The sequence below is a fragment of the Wyeomyia smithii genome, chromosome 1 (genome assembly GCF_029784165.1).
Source record: "Wyeomyia smithii strain HCP4-BCI-WySm-NY-G18 chromosome 1, ASM2978416v1, whole genome shotgun sequence".
Classification (NCBI taxonomy): Eukaryota; Metazoa; Arthropoda; class Insecta; order Diptera; family Culicidae; genus Wyeomyia; species Wyeomyia smithii.
In genome coordinates this window covers 101844094-101865681 of record NC_073694.1, presented here as the reverse complement: position 1 = coordinate 101865681, position 21588 = coordinate 101844094, and positions in this window count along the sequence as shown.

Sequence of the window (21588 nt, the reverse complement as noted above, 5' to 3'; positions counted from 1 at the left end):
CCAGGTGCCCTTAGAGTCGAACCAGACACCAAGATATTTGTGTACCAAAACCTGAGAAATCGTTTTACCCATTAATTGTGTTTGAAGCTGAGCAGGTTCATGCTTTCTAAATAAAACTACTATCTCAGTCTTCTCCGGAGAGAGAGAATTCGATACCTAGCTGTAAAGCCAAAGCAGACAAATTGTCCAAGATATTTTGCAATGGTCCTTGCGAATCGGCAGCTTTGGCTCCTGTAATAGAGGCCACGCCATCGTCTGCAAGTTGTCTTATCGTGCATAAATTTGCCAGACATTCGTCGATGTCATTTACATAAAAATTGTAAAGAAGGGGGCTTAAACATGAGTTCTGGGGAAGACCCATGTAGCTAATTCGAAATGTTGCCAAATTGCCGTGCGTGAAATGCATGTGCTTTTCGGACAACAAATTGTGCAAAAAATTGTTCAAAATTGGAGAAAATCCTTGTCGGTGAAGTTTGCCCGAAAGAATGTCAATAGAAACGGAATCAAAAGCCCCCTTAATGTCCAAAAACGCAGACGCCATTTGTTCTTTGCGAGCATACGCCAGCTGAATATCTGTTGAAAGCAACGCAAGACAATCATTCGTCCCTTTGGCACGGCGGAAGCCAAATTGACTATCTGATAGTGGACCATTTGATTCGACCCAATGGTCTAAACGACGGAGTATCATTTTTTCCATCAATTTCCGGATACAGGATAGCATTGCAATTGACCTATGAGAGATGTGATCAGAAACTGGTTTCTCTGGTTTTTGGATGGCAATCACCTTCACTTGCCTCCAATCTTGCGGTACAATGTTTCGCTCCAGGAACTTATTGAACAAGTTCAACAAGCGCCTCTTGGCATTGCCGGGTAGATTCTTCAACAAGTTGAATTTGATTCTATCTAACCCAGGCGCGTTATTGTTAGGTGATTCTATCGCGTCGTGGCCCGGAGACGCATCGCGAACAATATTTTGCTCAGGAACAGAGTCCGGACATACTTTCCTGGCAAAATCAAATATTCACCGGATTGAAGACTCCTCGCTTTCGTTAACCGTTACGCGATTCCGCATTTTTCGGGCTGTGCTCATCGATGTCTCCCTCGACGTCTCGTTCACGAACCGACGCCAATATCCGCGTTTCTTCGCTTTAGCTAAACTTTTAAGCTTGGTATCTAGCTCCGAATACCGTATATAGTCGCCAGGTATACCTCCCTTCTGGAAGGCCAAAAACGCGTCGGATCTTTGCGTGTAGACATCGGAGCACTCTTTGTCCCACCACGGAGTGGGAGGCCGTTCTTTGATCGTTACGCCGGGATATTTCTTCGTTTGGGCTTGCAACGCGGCGTCGAGAATCAAGCCCGCGAGGAGGTTGTATTCTTCAAGTGGTGGATGATGTTGAATCGACTCGACCGCTTTTGAAATCATTTCCTCGTATAACTTCCAATCGACATTCCGTGTGAGGTCATACGGAATGTCAATTGGTCACATGCGGGTTGACCCGTTAGTAATTGAAATAAGAATAGGCAAATGGTCGCTACCGTGAGGATCGAGGATTACCTTCCATGTGCAATCCAACCGTAGCGACGTCGAACATAAGGATAGATCCAAAGCGCTTGGGCGCGCTGGAGGTTTCGGGATACGTGTTCACCGTTGTTTAAAATAGTCATGTCGGAGTCATCGCAAAGGTTATAGATTAAAGAGGATCGGTTATCATTGTAAGGGGAACCCCAAGCCACACCATGAGAGTTGAAGTCTCCCAAAATCAAACGTGGCGAGGGGAGAAGTTCTATTAAAGCAAAGAGCAGCCGTTGCCCAACCTGTGCTCTGTGAGGAATATATATTGAGGCAATACAAAGCTCTTTACCTTGTATTGTCATTTAACAAGGGAGGGTTAATACAATAGAAAGAATAGCACTTTTTAATCCCTAAAAGTACTCCTCCATATGGGGTGTCTCGATCAAGGCGAATAATATTAAAACCATGGAAGTTGAGATCAATATTTGAAGTAAGCCATGTTTCACAAAGGGAAAATGCATTGCATTTGTTTTTATTTATCAAAACTTCAAATGAATTCATTTTTGGTAAAATACTTCTACAATTCCACTGTAAGACAGAGATAAAATCCTTCATATACGCAGTTGAATTAGGCATCGAAGGATACAATCGCTGCAAGGAGGGGCCATTGGGCAGTCAACTGCTTCAAGAATGTTCTAACTGTTGGGATAAATGCTGTGAGAAAAATTTTAATTGGATCGGGTACATTGAAAGTTTCAAAAATCCAGTCCACAATGTCAGAAAAATTGACCAGCATTTGATTTATCAACTGGATGTGCAAAAGGAACAACTGGGGTTTTAGATGTTCCAGGAAGTGCTGGGAACTCCTTCTGAGACTTTAAATTTGCAAGCCCAGGAGGAGTTTGCTTCGGCTTTTTCGCAGCACTTTTAGATTTGTTCGTATTATTCATTCCATCTTAAGAAACCTTAGGGCCTTTCCTGGGAAGCTTAGGAGAGGAAATATTTTTCCTCTTTCTAGATTCTCCAGGATTGGCGTAGGACGTTTCTGCTGGTGGATCGTCAGAGTCTGTTTCATCTGAAGACAGCAGATCAAAGGGGTTCGATGTTATGGTAGAAGTGGTCACGGTCTTCTTAAGAATCTCAGCGTAAGAACGCTTTGAGCGCTCCTTAAGAGACCGTTTGATTTTATCTCTACGTTGTATGTACAACGGGCATGTGGGAAGCTCATGCGGATTTTCCCCGCAGCGAATACACTTTTCAGCGTTTACACTGCAAGAATCTTCCGCATGGGTCTCCCCACACTTGCCACATCGTGCCTTATTGCAGCAGTAGGCAGCTGTATGACCTAACTGCTTGCAATTGGTGCAATTCATAACACGGGGCACATACAAACGCACAGGCAGACGAACCCGGTTAATCGAGACGTGGCTAGGGAGAGCAGATCCGGCAAACGTAACGCGAAACGAGTCTGACGAAGTGTATACTTTTTTACCGTTGACGAGCGACATAGACCGTAATTGCTTACAGTACAATATATTCGCCTCAGTATTGGAATTCTTGAAGCAACCGGTTGTGCTCAGGATACACTCGACAGACAAACTCGAATCGGTTAACACTTCGTCGATCTCCACGTCTCGTGTGGGTACATACACGCGATACTCGCGTGTAAAGAGCTCGGAGCAAGCTATATCGTTGGCCTGATCCAGATCATTGACCACGACACGGAGCTTGTTTGGTCTGACTTTTGATATTTCAATCGATTTCAACGTGTAAAGCGATTAACCTCCTGGTTTAGGCCTCATGTAAAGGACCAGTGGACCCGTTGATCCGTCTGGGTAAAGCCTGGGACGAGGATTGACTAAAGCAGGACCAGACGGAGACTGAAGAGGAAGGACAGGGTCGGGTGGGTTCGGAAACGGGGGATCGGGGGCTAAGGGATCCACATCCATTGCGCTCAAACTAGCGCAACCGTACAGTGGCAAAGAAAAACGTACCTCTTCTTCTTTGTTGTCTTCAATAGAACAATCACCGTCTTTCGGTACTAGAACGGGCAGCTGCGCAGCGACACCACTAAGCACAACAGCAGGATGACCTTCACTGCGGATTATCAGATTATCTTCACACCGCACTTCGCACTCTTTGAAACGCGACCAGGTAAGCAATGCGTTTTTCGATTTTTTCTACACAATATCTGTTTTATAGCGAGACAACCACTTAATGCGTCCGTTAATACCGAGCGTTCGGGACGGAATGAGCTTGTTTCTTTTTCTTACAATTCATAGACGTAAGATGTCCGAAAAATACTGATAAATGATTTTTGAAGAAAACAAACCAAGGAATCCAGAAAAAATATAAGTTTTGACCGGAAGTGTTGCCAGATAAATTAATTTTGTATTTGAAAACTAAATTAACATTTTTAGCAAATGCAGCCATTTTTATTTCGAATTTGTTAATTTCATCGTGTTCCTTGGAAAATTCTACATAGGAAATAACTATCATCCCGAGGTAATATGAGCCAATCTCGAGATATAACATTTTTACGAAAAAAGTTGTATACTTCGTGATTTTTTTTTTACAATTCATAGACGTAAGACACCCGGAAAATAGTAATAGGTGAATTTTGGAGAAAATAAACCAAGGAATCCAGGAAAAATAATATTTTTGAACGGAAGTTTTGCAAGATAGATTATTTTTGTATGTTAAAACTATATTTGCATTTTTCGGCTAATGCAGCGAATTTTGTTTCAAATTGGATGATTTCATTGTGTTTCTCAGAATATTTTACGTAAGAAACACTTACCACTTCGTGGTAATATGAGCCAATCTCTAAATGTAGCATTTTTACGAAAATAGTTATGAATTTCGAAATTAATTTTATATTTATATATATATATATATATATATATATATATATATATATATATATATATATATATATATATATATATATATATATATATATATATATATATATATATATATATATATATATATATATTTATTTATTTATTTATTTTTTTTTTCTTTTTGTTTCAGGTGGAGGGGAAATTTGCATCCAAACCCCTGAGGTGACCAACCTCAGGGAGTGTGGGGTTGGTTTGAATCAGTGACCGGACCCACTAAAACCCCTCCAGTCTCCAGCCCATAATACTCCCCGGGACCACCGCTAGGTATTGCTTCGGGGAGCGGCTTTTGTGCTCTGTGCACCCTCTTGGTTCTATAGATCTCTTTGCTAACTTAGCTAACTAACCTGGAGACTGGCCGTTAGCTAACACTGGCGTGTCGGTGGTCAACCTGTCGCCTGTTTTGCAATTCTAAAACTATTTGAGAGGCGGCTGTACAAACCGCCCTCCAAATGTTTGGGTCTTTACACATCCTCCGAACTAGGTTGTCCGGAGTGGTGTCTGGCCCGCTCACTACCATCATGTCGCTCCGCGCATGCACAAAACGAGGGCACACGAAGAAGACGTGCTCAGCAGTTTCTTCCGCATCCGCACACTCGGGACACATGGGGGACCCCGCATGCCCGAATCTGTGTAGATACTGCCTGAAGCAACCATGACCTGACAGAATCTGTGTCAAGTGGAAGTTAACTTCTCCATGGTGCCTCCCGACCCATCCGGATACGTCCGGAATAAGTCGATGCGTCCATCTACCCTTTGCGGAATTGGACCATTCCTGCTGCCATCTGATCATCGAGAATGACCTTCTGGTGCCTCGTATACCCCTTGTGTCACGTTGATCGAAGCATTCTACGTCCTCCTTAATGGCTATGCTGATAGGCATCATGCCGGACAGGACGCAGATTGCGTCGTATGACACTGTACGGTACGCGCTCACAACCCTCAGGCACATGAGCCTGTAGGTACTTTCCAGTTTTCGACGATGACTGTTGGTACCTAACGCTTTGGACCACGCTGGCCCACCATACCTAAGTATGGACGAAACCACGCTGGCAAGAAGTTTACGCTTGCTGCCATATACCGCTGAGCTATTGGACATCATTCGAGATAGTCCTGCAGCGGCCGTTGAAGCCCCCTTACAGGCATAGTCGACGTGACTCTTAAATGTGAGCTTATCGTCAACCATAACCCCCAAGAGCTTCAAGGAACGCCTTGAGGTAATGGTGCAGTCACCGACTCTGACCACCGCCTGTTGCTCTAATTTGCGGTTGTTCACAACCGTAACCTCCGTTTTATGGTGCGCTAACTCCAGTTTCCTAGAGTGCATCCAGTCTTCGACCTTGCGTATGCAGTGCGCGGCCGTCAACTCGACCTCTTCGATCGACTCGCCGTAGACCTCTAGCGTGATGTCGTCTGCGAAACCGACGATCACAACCCCTACAGGGAACTTTAGTTTCAACACCCCGTCATACATGACATTCCACAACACCGGGCCCAGGATGGAACCTTGCGGTACCCCTGCGGTGATTGGGACGCACTTCTGACCCTCCTCCGTGTTGTAAACTAGTACCCGATTCTGGAAATAATTTTCCAAAATCTAACGACACCGGTACGTGGATGCTCCTAAGCGCGAGCGCTATGGAGTCCCAACTGGCGCTATTGAATGCATTCTTCACGTCAAGCGTGACGATTGCGCAATAGCGAATGCCCCAACTCTTACGCTGGAGTGCTACCTCTGCCGTCTTGGTGACAGAGAGAATAGCATCCAGCGTGGATCTACCTTTCCGGAAGCCGAACTGGTTACTTGCCAGACCGTTTACACCCTCTGTGTACTTCACCAGTCTGTTGAGGATAATCCTCTCAAGCACCTTGCCCGTAGTGTCCAGCAGACAGATAGGTCTGTATGCCGATGGGTCCCCTGGCGGTTTCCCAGCCTTCGGCAACAGCACCAATCTCTGTTGCTTCCACCTGTCCGGAAAGAGGCAGTCATCCAGGCACTTCTGCATGACTGCTCGAAATAGATCAGGGGCCACTTTCATGGCCGTCCTGATGGCCAAGTTCGGGATTCCATCCGGTCCCGGTGCCTTGCTCACCTTTAGGGAGTTGGCGATCACGATGAGTTCCTCATTCGTAACCCTTACCTCCTCCACAACCTCTGCACGGCTGCCGTCTCTCACGGATTGGATGCCCGGCAGGTTGGCCGACCATCCCTGGTCTGTGTCTGAGATACTGGAACGTCGGACGTGAGACTCAGCAACCGGAGGCCAAGGATTTGGCTCGTGTCGTGGAAAGAGTCCCTCGATGATGCGCTCCAGCATCGCTGGTGATCGCTCTGCAGGCGCCAACACGCCTTTGGTCTTCGCCATTACGACTCTGTAGGCGTTGCCCCACGGATTCGTATTGGCACTCGCGCATAGCCTATCGAAGCAGGCCCTTTTGCTCGCCTTTATCGCACTTTTAAGCGCCGATCTTGCAGATCCGAATACTACACGGCGCTCTACCCTCTGTGCATCGGTACGTGCACGTTGCAACATCCGTCTTGCACGGAAACACGCGCTACGGAGGTCCGCTATCGCGTCGGTCCACCAGTATACCGGTGACTTACCATTCCTAGGTTGGCGGGTCCTAGGCATGGTGGCGTCGCACGCCCGCGATAATGTGGCAACTAATTGGTCAGCACTCGGGCGGAGCCAACTGCCCCCCTCGCGCTCTCTTCTCATTGCTTCTGCAAATACCTCGGCATCGAAATGCGATGTCTTCCACCCGCGGACGGTCGGAGTATTGGCTCTACCCGTCGCCTGCCGCCTCACGTTCTGGACTACGCTATAGCAGACCGACTGGTGGTCACTATAGGAGTAGCCATCGTCTACCCTCCAGTTCACGATCAGTCCTGGGCTGGAGAACGTCACGTCGATGATCGACTCCGCACCATTTCTGCTGAATGTACACTTGGTTCCAACGTTGGCCAGATCTAGGTTGAGCTTTGCCAAAGCTTCCAACAAGATCTGACCCCTCCGGTTCGTGCGGCGGCTTCTCCACTCAACAGCCCAAGCGTTGAAGTCGCCCGCCACTACTAAGGGTGTTAGTCCCGTCAGCTCCATAGATAACAGATCGACCATCTGGGTGAACCTTTCGATAGACCAACGCGGCGGAGCATAACAACTGCAGTAGAACACTCCGTCCACCTTGGCAACCGCGTATCCTTCATTTGAGGTTGACACAACCTCCTGAACCGGGAACTTGCTGGTCGTGCATATGGCCGCCGTACTGGACTTATCTGCAACCCAATTACCGTTTCCGGGAGGAATGCAGTAGGGGTCCGATACGATTGCGATGTCCGACCGCGACTCAGACGCTGCTTGGTATAGCAGCTGCTGTGCCGCATAGCAATGGTTCAGGTTCAATTGTGTCACCCTCACGCCCGTGGTTTCGTGGCCGCCTTACCGGCTGGGCACCGTGGGCCTCCCATAAAGTGCTTGGCGTCCCGTTTTCCAGTACATACCAAGCACTTGGGAGGCTCCCCGCAGTCTTTAGCTTTATGGCCAGCACCACCACAACGCCTACATAACTGGCTCCTATCGGGCCCCTTGCAGGTCCAGGACTTGTGTCCTCCCTCGAAACACCTGAAGCAAACGTCCGGCTGCTGGAGTATGCTCAGGGGACATACTGACCAGCCAACCTTAAGTTTGGCTGTCTTCAGGGCCAGAGTTGCATCGGCCGATGTAAGCCGGAAAGTGGCCACCTGGGTCCCCGCTGGACCCTTTCTGAGGCGAATTACCTCAGTGGCTACTTCCACTCCGCACTTCTCCTTGAGGGCCTGTGCAATATCGCACCTCTCGGTGATTTCATCCAGGTTTTTGAGCTGGAGAGTCACCTCTGAGGTGAGTGCCCGAATTTGCACATCTTTCCCGAGGACCTGCTCTGCTACCGTCTTGTAGGCAGCGCCCTTGTTTTTAGCATCCTTACGGAGCTCAAGGATCATCTCGCCGGTGCGAGAACGACGGATGGTCCGCACATCCGCTCCCAGATCCTTGAGCTGGGTTTCGCCTCTCATTTTCTTCAAGACTTCGGAGTACTTGGACCCCTCCGTCTTGAGTATGAGGGCGTCGCCCCTGCTTCGCGCCTTCTTTCCCGTTTTTGGACGATTTGTCGCCTTCTCGTCGTTGCGCTTGCTGTCTTTTTGGCGCTTCCTTCCTCCCACGGTAACCCAAGGGTTTCCCGTAGCTGCCACTTCGGCAGACTTTTCGGCGGACTTGGAGGACGTTGGTGTGCTATCTCGCGGGCTTTGCACAACCAACCGTTTCTTGCTGTTCTCGGGGGCTTCCCCCGGAGACTGCCTTGCTCTTTTTGCGGCTGACCCGGAGGCGCAAACCGCTGCAGACGTGCAGGTGTCCGTTTGGACCGACTTCGTCGCCCTTCCGGTCACCTCCGTTGCATTCTTCTCTGCAGCCACCGCTCTTGCCTTGAGCTCGGCGTGCTCCTTCTTCGCAGCATCGACGGAGGACCGAAGCATGTAGAGAGCCTGCTTCAGGTACTTCGTCGTGTTGGTGCGACTTTTCGCAAACTCGATTATGGCATCGAGCTGCTCCGACAGCGCTACTACCTTCGGTAGCGTGTCTCGCTGTCTTCCGACCGCCTTTATCAACAGTGGACCAGCCACTGCGATGTCTTGCGTCGATCCGGTAGGCGTACTGCCTTTGCCGTCTTCGCAGGCGTCCTTTACTGCATCCATCTCCGCCTTTCTCGGCGGAGACCTCTGGATGCCTCCTCGTGCAAACGGGTTTTTCAACCCATCTGCGCCCAATTGTTGATCTTCATTTTTTTCGAAATTCATTCTTGTTAATTGGGTCCCCCTTCCAGCCGCTATCCTTATCCATACTGGAGTGGTCGCCTATCTGGTCCCATGGTAGTCTATGCCGAAGCAGTGAGGCCATGGCTAGGGGCGGCTGCCATAGCGCCTTATGAGCAGCTATGACACCCCCGACCGGCGCAAGTCAGGAAAGGACATCTGATCCCACTCCTGCCCGGTTCCCACCGGGCAATGAATTTGGAACGTACTGGAAGGCCTGCCAGGTTTTACGGGACGGAGACCCCTGCACCGGTTGTTGTCTCGCCGTTTCAAGCCGTTGTCACACGACCTTACTAAGGGAGCTCGGCGCAGGTGCCAGCCCAGAATCGTGGTACGAAAACGAAATCCGACTCTTATCATATGGCGTTGCGACCAGTTACCGTAATTGGGAACTTACTGGCATCAATCCCAATGGACGAATTAGTGCATTTGGGTGGTGGGAGCGGCACTATTCGCTCCGTCAGAGCTGCTTCCGGATAATGTGGCTTTTGTGAGAATTCGGCGGCCCAATGCCTGAGTCTCACCACAACCTAGGCTAGCTCTCGCTGATGGTCCGGGACTGCGTTCTTGCAGTTAGCACTTCCGTGGCCTACGGTAATCGCCAAATACCGACCCGTGGTGGCATACAGCTCTGCCAAATATATATATATATATATATATATATATATATATATATATATATATATATATATATATATATATATATATATATATATATATATATATATATATATATATATATATATATATATATATATATATATATATATATATATATATATATATATATATATATATATATATATATATATATATATATATATATATATATGTGGTCCCCGTGGTTCTGTGGTTAGCGATGTCGGTCGGCTAGCTCTCCCACATGGTTGTGATATCGGGTTCGATTCCCGATCGAGTCGAGGATCTTTTCGAGCTGGAAATTTTCTCGACTCAGCACTGGGGCACGGTGTATCGTTGTACTTATCCTACACATGCAAAATGTGCCAAAGACAATATCGATAACGAATTCTCTCAACAAATCTTGATGAATGAAAGTTGTTCGAGACCGCTATTAGCCCCAAGGCTAAGCGTTTATATATATATATATATATATATATATATATATATATATATATATATATATATATATATATATATATATATATATATATATATGTATGTATATATTCAAAAATATGTATATACAAATATATGTACATATGTATATGTATATATATATATATATATATATATATATATATATATATATATATATATATATATATATATATATATATATATATATATATATATATATATATATATATATATATATATATGTATATAAATATATATATATATATATATATATATATATATATATATATATATATATATATATATATATATATATATATATATATATATATATATATATATATATATATATATATATATATATATATATATGTATATATATATATATATATATATATATATATATATATATATATATATATATATATATATATATATATATATATATATATATATATATATATTTATATATATATATATATATATATATATATATATATATATATATATATATATATATATATATACATATATCTTGAAATTGCCGTAGACCGTTTAAACGAAGGATGCGAAGGATACGCGGTTGCCAAGGTGAACGAAGTGTACTACTGCAGCTGCTATGCTCCGCCTCGTTGGTCTACCGAGCAGTTCGCAAGGATGATCGACCGAGCCACCGGGGAGCTGATCGGTCTATCACCGTTGGTAGTGGCGGGCGACTTCAACGCATGAGCAACTGAGTGGGGAAGTCGACGCACAAACCAGAGAGGCCGGATCTTGTTGGAGGCTTTGGCGAAGCTCAACATAGATCTGGCCAACGTCGGCTTGAAGAGCACCTTCAGTAGAAACGGCGCGGAGTCGATCATCGATGTGACATTCTGTAGTCCAGGATTGATCACGAACTGGAGGGTAGACGATGGCTACACTCATAGCGACCATCTGGCGGTCTGTTATAGCGTAGACTGTAAAACGAGACCGCATGTGGCGAATAGAATTAACACTCCAGCTCCTCGCGGGTGGAGGATATCACACTTCAATGAAGAGGTATTTGCGGAAGCAATTAGACTAGAACACGAGGCGAGCAGAACTCGTAACCTGAGCGCTGATCAACTTGTTGCATTACTTTCGCGGGCGTGCGACGCCACTATGCCTAGGAACCGCCAGCCTAAGCATGGAAGGCCACCAGTCTACTGGTGGACCGACGCGATAGCGGACCTCCGCAGAGCGTTTCTTCAAGCGAGAAGAAGGATTCAACGTGCGCTACCAGACGAAGAAAGGGAAAGGGCGCTTAAGAGAGCAATAAAAGCTAGTAAACGTGCGTGCTTCGAAAGACTGTGCGCTAGTGCCAACACCAACCCGTGGGGTAACGCCTATAGGATGGTGATGGCCAAGACTAAGGGTGCGATGGCGCCCGCAGAAAAATCACCAGCGATGCTTGAGCGGATCATAGAGGGACTCTTTCCACGCCACGAGCCAAATCCTTGGCCTCCGGCTGGCGAGTTACTTCACCGACGTTCCAGTATCTCAAACTCAGACCAGAGGTGGTTGGCCAACCTGCCGAACACCCAATATATGAGTGACGGCGTTAGCCGTGCCGAGGCAGAGGAGGCGGAAACGGTTACGAATGAGGAACTCATCGCGATCGCCAACTCCCTGAAGGTGAGCAAGGCACCGGGATTGGATGGGATTCCGAATCTGGCTGTGAAGAAGGCCATCAAAGAGGCCCCCAAACTATTCCGGGAAGTCATGCAGAAGTGCCTGGATGACTGTACATTCCCAGAGAGATGGAAGTGACAGAAGCTGGTCTTATTGCCGAAGACAGGGAAACCACCTGGTGACCCGTCGGCATACAGACCGATATGTCTGCTCGATACGGCGGGTAAGGTGCTCGAGAAGGTTATTCTCAATAGACTGGTTAGGTACATCGAAAGTGCAAACGGTCTGTCGAGTAACCAGTTCGGCTTCCGAAAAGGCAATCTACGGTGGATGCTATTCTGTCCGTCACCAAAATAGCAGAGGTAGCACTCCAGCGTAAAAAATGGGGCATTCGCTATTGCGCAATCGTCACGTTGGACGTGAAAAATGCGTTCAATAGTGTTAGCTGGGATTCCATAGCCCACTCGCTTCGGAAACTAGACATTCCGGTGTCTTTGTACAGGATTCTGGAAAATTATTTCCAGAATCGTGTGCTAGTTTACAGCACAGACGAGGGTCAAAAATGTGTCCCAATTACCGCAGGGGTTCCACAAGGTTCCATCCTGGGTCCGGTACTGTGGAATATCATGTACGATGAAGTGCTGAAACTAAAGCTCCCCCAAGGGGTTGTGATCGTTGGATTTGCGGACGACATCACACTTGAGGTCTACGGCGAGTCGATCGAGGAGGTTGAGTTGACGGCTTCGCACTCTATAAGCGTCGTCGAGGACTGGATGCGCTCCAAAAAACTGGAGCTTGCGCATCATAAGACGGAGATTTCAGTTGTCAATAACCGCAAGTCGAAGCAACAGGCGTTGATCAGTGTCGGGAATTGCACCATCGCCTCTAAGCGCTCCCTGAAGCTGCTGGGGGTGATGATCGATGACAAGCTCGCCTTCGTGAGCCATGTCGAATATGCCTGTAAGAGGGCTTCAATGACTATTGCAGCATTATCTCGCATGATGTCCAATAGCTCAGCAGTGTACGGCAGCAAGCGGAAACTTCTAGCTAGCGTGACTTCGTCCATACTGAGATACGGCGGGCCAGTGTGGTCCAAAGCAATAGGTACTAGTAAACATCGGAGTAAGTTGGAAAGTACCTACAGGCTCATGAGCCTGAGGGTTGCGAGCGCGTATCGAACTGTGTCATACGACGCAATCCGCGTCCTGTCCGGCATGATGCCTATCAGTATAGCCATTAAGGAGGACGTAGAATGCTTCGATCAACGTGACACAAGGGGAACGAGGTACCAGAAGATCATTCTCGATGATCAGATGGCAGCAGGAGTGGTACAATTCCGCGAAGGGTAAATGGACCTTAAATCCCCACTAGCTCGTAGTCGGCCGCGAGAATAAAAAAAAGGCCTCCCTCTTTTCCCTGCTAATTTAGAATTTAAAAAAAATGTACTTGGCTCAGTTAAACATAAATTGTATCGTGCCGTGTCAAAAAAACTATTTAAAAACCAACTAGATCGTCGACATACACCACCAAATAGACACATTTCTTTCCATCACGGCGAATGTAGAGGCACGAATCATTTTTGGATTGCTCAAATTTAAGTGATTTCAACACTGCATCGAAAGTTTGATTCCAAACGCGGGCAGCTTGTTTAAGACCGTACAAACTTTTACGAAGTAGACAAACTTTACATCTATTCTCTTCATTGACACCAGGCGGAGGGCGCATGTACACTGTTTCCTCTAGAATCCCGTGCAAGTACGCAGTTTTTACGTCGGCATGTTTAAGTATCATTGTTCTCTGATTTGCTACGAATATCAAAAAACGAAAGGTAACTTGCTTGACCACGGGGGCAAATACCACGTCGAAATCTGTGCCGAATTTCTGCGTGAACCCTTGCGCTACTAAACGAGCTTTATAGCGCACAACGTTACCTTTTTCATCTTGCTTGCGTTTGAATATCCATTTTGATCCTATGGCCTTTCGATTTGCAGGAAGGTCGGTCAACTCCCACGTGTGGTTTGTGCGGAGTGATTGTAGCTCCTCCTCAATTGATGATTTCCACAGCGCGCCTTCTGGACCATTAACAGCTTCTTCATATGTTCTAGGTTCAGGTGAAAGATTTTTCGCCAATCTGGAAGTCTCTTGTTGCCCGTATCGAATTGGTGGTACACCTTTTGTAGTACGTTCCGAACGACGTGATACAGTGATTAATTCATCTGAAGTATCGCTGAGAAACTCTTCACCCGACTCATATTCCGAGCTTATATCGGAAAAACAATTCTGTTCGTGGCTTTTGTCTGGTTGCGGCTAAATATTTTGCGACAATGGTGACTCGATCTCAATTACATCGACTTGCCTGTCCTGTGGGTGGTGGGTTTTTTTCACTTTCCAGGAAACGAGCATCTTCACTATACACCACCTTGTCATTAGATGGATTGATCAAACGATACGCTTTGTGATGATTAGAATATCCTACTAAAGTCATCTTTTCAGCTTTCGGCTTGCTTTCAAGCTTGGTTCTTTTCTCGGGTGGAATATGCACGTACGCTTGGCTACCGAATACTCGCAGGTGAGTGAGATTCGGTTTCTTGCCATACCAGGCTTCGTAAGGAGTTTTGTTGGTAGGTTTGGTTGGTAACAGGTTCTGAAGGTAAGTAGCCGTGTTGATTGCCTCATCCCAATAGCGGTATCCCATCTTTGCGTCTAGCAGCATACATCTTCCCATTTCTACCAGGGTGCGGTTTTTTCGCTCTACCCTTGCTTTGTGTTTCGGTTGCTTAGGAACGTTCTGGTTTCCATCGTTTTTCTTGCTAATCCACCGGCAGTTTTTCTTCATGTGCCCGGGCTTCTGGCACTGATGACAAATGATGGTCTTGGAGCTAGCTTCTACACGCAAAATAGACTCACCCCGACAGGATTTTTCGTTTCGCTTCTGGGTTTCATCCAAAAATTTTCTTTTCACGATGTCCATTGTTAATTCTGCTTCTGGACGACTCTCCAACGCGGTTGTTAGTGTGTCGAATGACGCTGGTAGACTACGAAAAATGAGCACAATCGTCAGTGTGTCCTCTAATTCAAGTCCCGCATTGGTCAATCGTTGGAATAGATCCTCCATTTCGTGTAAATGACGTTCCATGTCGTCACCATCCGAGTACGAGTGTATCCCAGATCTGCTTGGCTGTAGTGCACTTACGGATCAGCGACTGTTGCGTAACTCCTATGAACAGCGAAATCGTTCCTTGAGCCTTGGCATCTCCATTGATCCAAGCTTCGGTTCGTTCAGCAGGTGCAGCGGTGATAGCGAATTTCCACAAATCTTCGCGCATCAGCAAACTTTTCAACTAGAAACTCCAGCTCTCGTAGTTTTCACTACCGAGTCTCTCGATGCCGAATTTGTCCATTTTTCTTCAATGACTGGCAAATCCAATTACAACGTGTCTTCGAATAAAATTTAGTTCGACTTGAACTGCGACAGCGACCAGAAAAAGAAAATTTTTGATTATCTGGGCCAATAACTTCTTGAAATTGTCGTAGACCGTTTAAATGAAACACTTGTGGTTTCTACAATGGTTAACGGAAGACTGACGACTTATTCTTTATTAGAGACTATTTATACATGTTGGTATGGTGATATTAAACAACTGTGAGTTTCCATAGGTGCTGTGTTTACTGGTTGTCGTTAACTCCCACACTCCTCCTCGACGTAGTTTAACGGACGAACGCTCCTCCTCGACGAAGTTTAACGGACTGTAATGGCTTCGTCATCATATCCGCAATCATCTCATCAGTCGGACAGTAGCGAATATCAATTTCTTTATTCTGCTGCAGCTCTCGGACGAAGTGAAATTTTGTCTCGATGTGTTTTGAACGGCGGCCAATAGTTGGTGAATTCGTTTGCTTGATTACTCCTTGGTTATCCTCGAAAACGACCACGGGTGATACTAGCTTCACATCAAAGTCTTTTAAAATTTTTCGAACCCAACGAAACTCTTGACAACACTCTGCCAAGGCAACATACTCTGCTTTGGTACTGCTGAGTGTGACAAAAGTTTGTTTCTTGGAGCTCCAGCTTATGGATCCAGCATGTAAACGAAACAAGAAACCGGATGTTGATTTCCTATCATTCGAGTCACCTGCCCAATCGGCGATAACATACATTTTTAGTGATGAATTATCCACGCCAAGAAATAACTCGTCGTGCAAAGTTCGCTTAAGGTAACGTAGTACTCGCTTTGCTTCCAGCCAGTCAGCATGAGTTGGGCAACTGATTTTCCTACCCAGGATCGATATTGCTGCCGAAATGTCCGGACGCGTATTAACTGCTACATACAATAAACCACCTATCAAACTTGCGTATTGGTGATTGTTTGGTAATTTTTCTACTTCATCCTCCTCCTTTGATTGTATATGGCAAGGGCTAAGAGGAAACTTTGACGGCTTTGCATCAGTCATTCCAAACCGATCCAACAGCTTCTGGATGTACGTTGTTTTATTAAGACTGATTCCTCCAGCTGATCGATTAACCTCAATACCAAGAAAATGTTTGATGTCGCCCAATGACATCACATCGAAGTGCTGGTTTAGTTTTAAAATAGTTTATTTGACACGGCACGACACAATTTATGTTTAACTGAGCCAAGTACATTTTTTTTAAATTCTAAATTAGCAGGAAAAAGAGGGAGGCACATTTTCTATATCTCGCGGCCGACTACGAGATAGTGGGGATTTAAGGTGAGAGGAGGGGAGTTACAATTTAACTATATTTTAACTATATTAAGTTATAGAATTTATTTATTTGTAGATGGCTAGCAGTGATGTTCTATTTGAGCAATTTTGTCTGAGGTGTCTGAGTGAACATAAAGATGCCGAGTCTTCGTCTTAGTGTCTCCAGCATGGTGTGTCATTTTCTTTCAGTTTGTGACGGGAATTGCAATCTAACAAATAGATAAAAAATTCAAATTTTAATGTCAGCATTTTTTATAAACCCGTATAGCTGTGTCATGTACTGGAGATCACCGCTTCCTAGAATGTCTCTAACGGGTACGATCGATTGTTTTCCTCGGGCCCGAAGGGAATCTATAAGCTCGGACCTAACACCACAGTATTCGGTACACGACCAAACAACATGCTCGATATCATGGTAGCCATCGCCACAAACGCAGTGATTACTGTCTACAAGCCCTATACGAAAGAGATGCGTGTTTAACGTATAGTGAATGGACATAAGTCTGGACATCACGCGAATGAAGCCCCGACCTACATCCAACCCCTTGAACCATGCTTTCGTCGATACCTTAGGAAAAATGGAATGTAGCCACCGTCCCAGTTCATCTGAATTCCATGATGATTGCCAACTGTTGAGTGTCCTCTGACGCAAAATGCTATAAAATTCATCATTAGCAGTTGGTCTTCCATAAATATCGCCATCAATAGCGACCACTTTAGCTAAAGAGTCAGCCTTTTCATTACCCGGAATCGAGCAATGAGAAGAGACCCACGCTAAGGTAACCCGGTAATTTTTATCTGTTAAAGCACTTAAAAACCACCGTATTTTCCCCAGGAAATACGGGGTGTGCTTCACAGGCTTCATCGATCGCAGAGCCTCAATGGCACTGAGACTATCTGTGAAGATGAAGTAGTGGTCTATGGGTAGGGTTTCGATGATTCCAAGAGAGTACTGAATAGCAGCAAGTTCTGCGACGTACACGATAGCAGGAGCATCGAGTTTGTAGGAGGCGGTAAAATTTTCGTGGAAAACACCGAAGCCAGTGGACTCATCTAGATTAGATCCGTCAGTGTAAAAACTTTTATCATAACTAACATGTTTAGACTTATTGGAAAAAATCTTAGGGATCTCTTGGGGCCGCAATTGATCCGGGATACCAGAAATGTCTTGTTTCATGGTGGTGTCGAAGAATATAGCATTATTAGAAGTATCTAAAAGTGCGACATTGGAGGAATCGTATGAAGAAGGATTAATATTTTGAGCCATATAGTCAAAATATAAAGTCATAAATCTGGATTGAGATTGAAGGTCAACCAACCTCTCGAAATTTTGAATTACTAATGGGTTCATAACTGTGCATCGAATTAGCAACCGGTAAGAGAGATTCCAAAAACGATGTTTCAACGGAAGAATACCCGCTAACACTTCAAGACTCATCGTATGGGTCGACTGCATGCAACCCAAGGCAATACGCAAACAACGATATTGTATTCTCTCTAATTTTATAATGTGCGTGTTCGCGGCGGAGCGAAAGCAGAAACAGCCGTACTCAAAAACTGACAATATCGTTGTTTGGTATAACCTTAGAAGGTCTCCTGGGTGGGCACCCCACCAGGTTCCGGTAATCGTACGAAGAAAATTGATCCTCTGTTGGCATTTTTGTGCCAGATACCTAATATGACAAGCTCAGGTGCATTTAGAGTCGAACCAGACCCCGAGATATTTAGCGACTAAAACCTGAGTGATCGTTTTACCCGTTAGTAGGAGCTGCAGCTGAGCTGGGTTATGCTTCCTCGAAAAAACGACCAGCTCAGTTTTCTCCGGAGAGAATTCGATACCCAGCTTAAGAGCCCATTCAGACAAATTGTCTAAGGTATCTTGCAATGGTCCTTGCAGATCGTTAGCTTCGCTTCCAGTAATGGATACAACGCTATCGTCTGCAAGTTGCCGTAGCGTGCATGAATTTGCAAGACATTCATCGATGTCATTGACGTAAAAATTATATAAGAGAGGGCTTTAACATGAGCCCTGGGGAAGACCCATGTAACTAATTCGGGAAGTTGTCGAATCACCATGTGAGAAATACATATGCTTTTCTGACAACAAATTGAGCAAAAAATTATTTAAATTTGGTGAAAGTCCCTGCAAATGAAGTTTCTCGGTTAAAACTTCTGCAGAGACACAGTCAAAAGCCCCCTTAATGTCCAAGAATGCGGAAGCCATTTGCTCTTTTCGAGCAAAGGCGAGTTGAATTTCAGTAGAAAGCAACGCCAGGCAATCGTTCGTTCCTTTGCCCCGGCGGAAGCCAAATTGAGTATCTGAAAGTAAACCATTTGTTTCGACCCATTTGTCTAACCGTAAGAGGATCATTTTCTCCATTAATTTCCGGAGGCAGGAGAGCATAGCAATCGGCCTATAAGAATTGTGATCAGAGGCAGGTTTTCCGGGTTTTCGAATAGCAATGACTTTTACCTCCCTCCAGTCGTGCGGAACAATGTTTAGCTCAAGAAACTTGTTGAACAAGTCCAACAAGCGTCTTTTTGCAGAGTCGGGTAGATTCTAGATCTATTAATTCTATCCAACCTTGGAGCTTTATTGTTGCTCAAGAGGAGAGCCATTGAAAATTCCAACCTCGAAAATGGAGGCTCTTCCGTAGCTACTGAAAACGCGTCGCGAAAGGTCTTCTGTTCGGGGACAGAGTCCGGACAGACCTTTTTGGCAAAATCGAGTATCCAGCGATCTGAATACTCCTCGGACTCATTCGAAACGTTACGATTCCGCAGGCGTCTGGCGGTATCCCAAAGAGTGCTCATCGCTGTTTCCCTCGACAACGCGTTCACAAACCGCCGCCAGTATCCGCGTTTTTTCGCTTTTACTAAGCTCTTCATTTGTCTATCCAGTACATCGTACTTTCGGAGCAAATCGATAGTGCCTTGTTCTCGGAAGGCCAAATACACCGAGGACCTCCGCGCGTACAGGTCTGAGCACTCTTTGTCCCACCACTTGGAGGGAGGGCGCCGTCTAATCGTTACCCCGGGTATCGAATCCGTCTGAGCTTGAGTTGCGGCGTCGACGATCAAGCTAGAAAGGAACGCGTATTCTTCTTCCGGAGGAAGTTCCACGTGGGACTCGAATCTTTGCGATATTATGCGTCACAATTGTATGTATTTATCAAATGAGAAAATAGATCGAATTTGGGGATGATACTTCTGCAATCCCACTGTAATACAGTGATAAAATTCCTAACCTCTTTCGCCGTATTAGTCATCGAAAGATATGATTCAAAAAGGTTTTCACTGTAGAGAGAAGGGCAAGAAGAATGTTTTGTAGGGGATCTGGTATGTTGAATGTTTTAAATATCCAATCCACAATATCAGAAAATTTTATGAACCCTGTTTCTTTTCTATCTTCTGATTGAGAAATGGGTGCACGAGGGGTTTGTGGTGCCCCAGGAAGCGGTGGGTACTCCTGGTTTGATTTAAAATTAAAACCAGGAGGTACTTGCTTCGGTTTTTCTTCACCGCTTCCTTTTTGTGTTGGCTTATTGGTCATTCCGCTAGGGGTTATCTTGCGACCTTTGCGAGAAAGATTAGCATTTCTGCAAAAGAGCGCTTTGATCGTTCCTTGAGGGAACGCTTATTTTTTTCCTCGCGCTGTTTGTACGCGGGACACGCCGGAAGGTCATGCCGAGTTCCCTCGCAGTAAAGACACTTTTCAGTATCCTCACTGCAAGCGGTCTCAGCATGATTGCCTCCGCACTTGCTGCAGCGTGCCTTGTTGCAGCAGTAGGTGGCTGTATGACCTAATTGCTTGCAGTTTTGGCAATGCATGACCCGCGGTACGAACAGGCGTACAGGCAGACGAACCCTTTCCAAAGAGATGCAGTTCGGCAGTGCGGATCCGGCGAATGTTGAACGGAAGGAATCCGAAGGGAGGAATTTCTTCTTCCCTTCTTCGATGGATACTGAATGCAATTGCTTGACATCCAGTATCTTTACATCTTGAATCAGGGGATTCTCGAAGCAGCCAACCCCGTGACGCAAAATGTCATCGATCGTGAGGCTTCCTTCGGTAACCACACCGTCGATCTCCACGTCCTTGGCAGGGATGTACACGCGGTACTCCCTTGTAAAGAGCTCGTAGCTAGCAATCTCGTTTGCTTGCTTCAAACTACTCACGACAACTCGCAGTTTGTTCGGCCTCACCTTCGTATTCTCGGTTACGGCAGAAAACTGTTTTGCCAGGTCTTTGCCTATTTGAATTATATTCAATGGTTTTTTAATGGACCGGAAGTAAACAACGTAGGGACCGCCAGCGGCATCTGGTAAGCTTTTACCCGTATTTCCGGTACCCTTGGTACGGGGCTAGGTAGCGGGGGTAGTACAGGGGAAGGTAAGGGAGAAGTGCTGGGGGAAATTTCGATTTCTTCCCCATTTGTTTCCAAATCCAGGAAAAGTTGCACCTGCATGTCGTCCATTTTGCGGGAGCGTTACGCTCTACCGCACACAAACGATGAATATTCGAATGGGGGGGGGGGGGGGGCTAACAAGTAGTTGATATTAAATTTTAAAAACAATTTTTCAAACTACAATGGATCAAAATAAAAAAAAAGACAGTAATACTAATACTAATAACAATAGTAATAATATTAATAATAATAATAATAATAATTTTAATAATAATAACAATAAAAATAATAATAATAATAATAATAATAATAATAATATTGATAGTAATATATTAATAATAATGATAAAAAATCTAAAGTGAATACTTCACCGAACGTCTAAGTCACGACCTCACGGCTGATAGTAGGATCAATCGAGTGTCTCCGCATAACAAA